Source organism: Lactuca saligna, chromosome 8, assembly GCF_052625555.1.
Source record: "Lactuca saligna cultivar CGN05327 chromosome 8, ASM5262555v1, whole genome shotgun sequence".
Taxonomy (NCBI): domain Eukaryota; kingdom Viridiplantae; phylum Streptophyta; class Magnoliopsida; order Asterales; family Asteraceae; genus Lactuca; species Lactuca saligna.
Genome location: NC_136424.1, coordinates 50,425,363 through 50,432,500, shown reverse-complemented (window position 1 = coordinate 50,432,500; position 7,138 = coordinate 50,425,363).

The window sequence follows — 7,138 nt, the reverse complement described above, 5'->3', positions numbered from 1 at the left end:
GTTCCAGGCACAGCCCTAGTCCAGCTTGGGCGCTTGGTCGGGTGTGTGTTCGACTCTAGATGTGTATGGATTTATTGATGAGCGATAAAACCATGGGAGGTGACCTCGAAAAAATAGGAAGTGTTGTAAGAGTGCGGGGTGGCACGTAACATCCACTATGTTGGTGGTTAGTGTTGTAGTGTTGTATGATTGTGGGGTGGCCCGTAGCATTCACTAGTTGGCGGTTGGTGAGGGAATGGTGTATTAGAATAGGCTGAGTCAGTTCGTAATACTGTGGTAGGGCCACAACATGCTTGGAATCAGGAAATGGTAGGTCGTAGGAGGCCACGTATGATATCAGACTCAAGTTGTAGCATTCATTTTTAGCAATGGAATTAGTGGTGAGATGGTTTAGGCAATTATTGCCAGTTGAGACATTCTTTCGGAAGTCTCGTGGGGTGATTGTGTATGTTTTGACTCAGCAACCGGGCGGTAATCTAGTGTTTCAGTTATTTGGAAGAAAAGTTGGGACTAGGGAGGTCTCGGCTGCTTTTCGAAAGCAGCTAGGGGGCAACGATGATTCGGGTAATATTATTGATTTGGGATTCGTGTGTGGAGTCGCTTGTTATTCAGGAAGATGCTAAGTCACTTGTAGTGGGATTAAATAATCTCAGAGTAATTGATTTGACCTTGTTGTGTAGCTCTCGTTTGAGTCTAACCGTTGCAGGGATGAATCTTCTACTTGAAGTATTATCTGAACCTTCTGTCAAGTAGAAGTGTTCTACAGTTGTTTATGGTTAGTGATTTTGTTCCCTATGGAAGCATCAGATAATCAGGGTTGGAAGTGTTTTGTGTAGTCTTGTATTCAATAAGGATTCGGTATGGTAGTGATTCAGTGTGGGCGGTTTGTCAGGGAGTCAGACCAATTCGAGAATTCAAGATTTTAGTTTTCAGGTAAGGTAGGGCTGATTTTAGGTTTCAGGTAAGGTAGGGCTGATTTTTGGACAAGTTCATGTCAAAGGTTAATCTATATGGTGGTTACAGCCTACTTTATTGATGAAGATTTGGTCATGCACAAAAGAATTATCAACTTCAAATCTTTAGATAATCATAAGGGAGAAGACATTGGGTGTACGTTGTTGACTTGTCTTCAAGAGTGGGGTATCAATAATGTAATGACCATAACCCTAGACATTGCTAGTGCAAATGATAAAGCAATCAAAATTCTAATGAAAAAATTACCAAGCTTGTATCATTTGGGGGGGGGGGGGGGGGGGAACAATTACACGTAACGTGTATGACCCACATCCTTAACCTTATTGTTAGGGATGAGTTTGATCAACACCAATCTAGTATCAAGTGAATGCAAGAGGCCGTTAAATACATTAGGAATTCCACACAATGGATTCAAGGTTCAAAGAATGCATGAAAGAACTAAATGTGGAATCCAATAAGGTATTTTTTTTTTTTTGCAATGACAGATCAACCCGATGGAACTCCACATACAAGTTATTGAATATTGTGGTGAAATTGGAGAAGGTTTTTGGCATGTTTCAAGTTAAAGGTAATTTCATATTCTATTATTATTATTATTATTATTATTATTATTATTATTATTATTATTATTATTATTATTATTATTTAATTTCAACATGTTTGTAGAATTTTTAGTCAACTTTGAACTTTCATAACGTCTTCATTATTTGTCCGATTAGCCCGATTTTTTTTTTCTAGATTGTAATTATGTAAAACCCGAAATCTTGAGGAGAAATTGTAAGGAATGAATCCTATTTTGGGGTTGGAACATGACGTGTTGGAGGAACTGTGACATCTCCATTTTCATGGCCAGAAAAAACCGATTTTGTTTTTGCTTTATAAAACCAGAGTTGTTCTTTTAATAAAAATGTTATGGAATTTGTTCCCAGAAAAACACGATAAATACGTTATTAAAACATTTTTGAAGAAAAGTATTTTATTCATTTTAAAACATTTGGGATGTCATCGTTAATACAGAAACATAAGTATATAAACAGAACTTACATTTATTTACACTAGTGATCTACATCTCTTTAAATCTCTCAGTGTAATGTGATTTCATATCAACACCTGTGATATAAATAAACTGAGTGGGTCAGGTTGGGAAACCTGGTGAGTACATAGGGTTTTCAACCCACAATAATATAATTATTATGTTTAAACAATCAAACAATCAACCCAATTACCCATCCCCATTATCTTCTTTACTCTTAAGGATTTATCCTAAGAGTCATCTATCCTACATTCGTTTATTCCGAAGTCCCTTACTTCCAGGGTTATAGGACTGGCACTAAATCCATAGCTGCCAATGTTCGTTCATAAAACACTAATTCCATAGCTGCTATAGTCTATTCATCGGGTACTAAATCCATAGCTACCAGTGTTTATCTAATAGGTACTAAGTCCATAGCTACCAATTCCTAACATGTACTAAATCCATAGCTACCGGTGTTTGTCCAGTAGGCACTAAGTCCATAGCTACCGATGTTAATTAGGCACTAAATCTATAGCTGCCAATGTTTACTCACATCATCTTTTATCTCTCATCATTCATCTACCCATGTCATACCCAACATATTCGTATATATAAGATACGTATACAGTTTAAATCATTTAAAACATGTATAAAACGTTCATACAGCATAGACAACAAGTATTCAGATAATATGCACACATAGCACGTAGTTTATATAAAATACTTCATATCTATGTGTAAGATGAAAGAGATTATGCACTCACCTGAAAGGTGGCGACTTATCACTCAAACAGTGCTTCGATACTCTCAAAACAATTTCCTTCGATAAAACCTAGTATCAACACCACTAGGGTTTAGTCTAACGATAACTGCGACTAATTAATAGTCTAGCTATTATTATTATTATATAAGCATTAAATAACACTCAATATAACTCATAATAATAGGCCAGATAATTATTTTAAAGACCTAATAACATTACTATATCGAAACATAAGCTACGCTAAAGATAGGGTAGGTGTAGCTCACTTACAGCGGGTTTTCTCAAAAACCGGGCTTCGCTGGAGCAGCGTTTCCGAGCCAAAAGATCCTTTTTCTTGGGACTCCGGGAGCCTCGGGGCTTCCTTCAGGTGCTAGGGGGTTTACCTTGGCTTTAGGGGGGGGGGGTTTAGGATGCTAGAGAGAGAAACTAGAGAGAGAAAGAAGGTTTGGGAGGTGTGAAGAAGAGGCTAGACCCGGAACCTCTATTATAGTGAAAATATCTGATGGGCTCGCCGAGTTGGTGCATGTGGTGGCCTTCTGGTGGTGCCACGTGTCCAATTCTGGTGGTGTCACGTCACCCCTTATCGCGTATCAGCCTTCAAAATTAGAAAAATCATATCTCTTGCATATGAGATCCGTTTTCGACATTCTTTATGTCCACGCGTAGGTGAAATCAAGATCTACAACTTTCATTTAGACTTCGTTGGCTAATTCTCGACCGATCTCAAATTTAACAGTAGGAGGCGTTTAGACTGTTAAATGACCGCGAAGAATTCGTAACTCCTTCATACGGACTCTGTTTTCATCCATCTTTTTACCGTTGAGTTCCTATTAATGAGATCTTCAACTCGCATTTAGGTCGCGTAAGCCAAAAACCGCTCGAACTAAAATTCGAGTTTTGGGTTGTACACTGCTAAGCCGAATCTTAGAAAAATCATAACTTCTTCATACGAAGTCAGATTTGGGCGTTCTTTTTATAGATTTTCTCGGTTTAACATATTCTATGACTTTCATTTAGATCACTAAGGCTAAATCTCGTTCTATCGTAAATTCACTTTTTACGCTTCCCGGCGTCGTGCCGGTTCCGTCGCGAAACTTCGACGCGTTATAACTTTTTCGTTATAACTCGGATTTCGGCGTTCTTTATATGTACGAAAACCTTGTTACATATAATACAACTTGGTTCAAATTATTTATTCCAAATAATCTTTTGTCGAAAAGTCATTTTCGATCCCTATTATCTCTAAATTGATTAGCCCGGATCTACGGGCGTTACAGGAACCAACACGACGTGTCTAGTTAAGGACAACGTGATTTTCATTAAGACCAACACGGCGTGTTGGTGTCTAAACACGATGTGTTGGAAAATGAGAAGGAAACCTTAAATTTCACCTTATATAATCTCTTTAAGCTCCAAGGGCTGGTCTCCTTACTAGCCTCCATTGCCACTAAAACCCTAAAATCGGTCCCAAAGTCTCTTGGTGATGTTATTGAGCTATTGAGAGGTTCTTGATGCTCATTTTTGGCCTTTGTGAGGGAAGAGGAGATATTGAAGTTGTCTTGCTTGGTGGATTGGCTTTGGATCCAGAATCATCTCCTTTTGGGCAAGATTTCTAAGGTATCAAGTTTGAACCTTGAATTATAGAAGTTTAGATCTCCTCATATTGTGCTTTGTTATGCTTTTGTTTCCCTTTTGGGTTGATGAGAGATTGAAGTTGTTTTAATGGCTTATTATTCCAGATCTTTGTTTGTTTTGGTCCCTTTTAGCATAAAGGTGCAAGCTTTATGAGATTCTTGGTGTCATGCATGCATTAAGTCAATTATTAAGTTCCTTTTAAGCTTAAGAACTTCATTTTGACATGCATGAACTTAAAGTTGGCAACTTTAAGTGGTTTCCAGCTCAAGAAAGTCATATCTATGTTTTAGGGCTATGTCTCCAAGGATTAAGTGCTTATTGCTTAAGCCTTTGCATAATCAAGTCTTGTGGTTTGGGTTTTTGGACCTTTTGGTGGCCCTAATGGGTAAAGTTGGAATTTTCAAAGCACACCTGGAATTTTCATTTGTCAAAGGAGATATGCTTAGGAAGTTCTTGTATGGTTTTATATGGGTAACTGCAACCCAGTAAAAAAAATTCAATTGTTCTAGGGACAAAACTGTTAAAAGTTGAAAAAAGTGAAGATGTTGATACCACTATATCCAAACAAGTTATAGGAAGCATGATGTATCTCGCTACAACACGATCAAATTTGATGTATGGATTTAGCTTGATAAGCAGGTATATGGCAAGTCCAAGAATGTCACATTGGGTAGCAATAAAAAGAATCCTGAGATACTTGAAGGCAAGTACTGAGTTCGATATATTTTACAAGAATCATGAGATACTTGAAGGCAAGTCCAAAAATGTCTTGATTCTTACATAGGCATCATTTATGCCACCAATCTAAATGATTATTAAAGTACTTCAAATTTGTTTTTCATGATAAACTCAGGAGCCGTTTCATGGTCCTTTAAAAAGCAACCGGTAGTAACCACCAAAAATGAATATATTGCAACAACAGTTTGTTCTTATCAATACATTTGGCTTACTGAGGGGAATTCTAAAGCAACTTGGAGCTAAAGAAAAGGATTACACCATGATGCACTCTGATAATAGTTCCACAATACAGTTGTCCAAAAATCATGTTTTCCATGGGAGAAGAAGCATATTGGAGTAAGGTTTAACTTTCTTAGGGACTTGGTAAATGATGGAATTGTGAAACTGAGCTTCTATAATACTGAGAAACAAAAAGCAGACATAATGATGAAGCCGCTGAAGTTAGAGCAATTTGAGAAGCTTTGTAAAATGTTTGTTGTGACTGAAGTCGTTGAAGTGCAAGCTAAGTATAAATACTTTAGCTTAAGGGAGAGATTGTTGATCAAAGCTTATTTCATTTGTCTTGTTGAAGTAGTCTACAATACGTTCTATTTAATAGGAGTTTTTTATGAGTTTTTTTTTCATCTAGTACGCGGTTTTCTATTTATAATGGTTATATAAACCACTAGTTTATAACAAATAAGAACTACAGTTATAAAATTAATTAAATTTTCATATTAATAATTTAAAATTATTAATCATTTATTTTAAATAAGATCAACGTCTTTCCATTTAATATCCCCTCCCATAATTGATTTGATGGTTATTTTATATATATATATATATATATATATATATATATATATATATATATATATATATATATATATATATATATTAAAGTTTATTATTTTTTTAACTTATTTTATTAGAAAATATGCAGTGTTCATTTTTAATGAACTTAAGTCTTATGTTTTTATTAACAAAAAAAATACTAGTAAATAAAATGATTATGTAACTTACGAAAAGATGAAGTTGACTTATAACAAAAGCATATAAACATTACAAAAGACGAATAAAATTTAACTTGACTGATAACAAAATGATATAAATATTACAAAACATGGATGACAAAAATATTAAAGAAAAAATTAATATATTTCAACTTTAATATAAGATTTTTTTTTTATAGATGTACGGCTTAAAAAACTTTTCCATGTTAAAAAAGTTACAATAAGAGAAAATAAAATAAAGTTTAAGAGTGTAAAAAGAAATAAATAAATAAAAATAATGGAAAGTTTTTATTTTGACAAATTCTTAAATAAAAGGGTCATGAGTATAAATTAGGAAGTTTATATGTAAAAAAAAAAAACTAAGTGACAAAAGTTCGTAAATTAAGGGTTTGTAGGGTGCCAATAACATGATCTTTTTGAATAAATTATTAATTAAAATATATTTTTTAGTTGTATAAAATTATAATCGTTGGTTTAAATAAATACGTGACCTTATAATCTGTATTAATTTTATTTTCATTTTTATTCTAATGTTATTTATTTAATGTAATTAGAGTGATAAATTTAAAACGAAGAATTAATATATTGGTAAATGGCATGACATTAATTAAGAGATTTAATAGGATAATATATGAAAAAAAGAAAATAAATTATTTTTTTATTATAATAAAAAGATTTTATTTTTCTGTCAATGAATAAAACCAATCTCTTTTGTGTTGCTATGTTTCTTTGTTCTTTAAAATTAACTCTATTTTTTTAAATCAAATTTAAAAGTGATTTATAAATATAACAAATTTAGAAAATTTGTATGCTACAAACAGTTTTTTTTTTTTTTTTTTTTTTTTTTTTTTTTTAAATAAAAAATTAAAAGGGTTTTTGTTCGAGTACAACTTACAAAAAGGTAGAAAATGTTAATTTTTTGCTTATTCCCTTTACCTGCCTAACAATTCCTTTCGAATCAAATCATTTTTCTTACACTTGGTGCTACCCCATGACACTGATCATCTTAATCGATTGTCG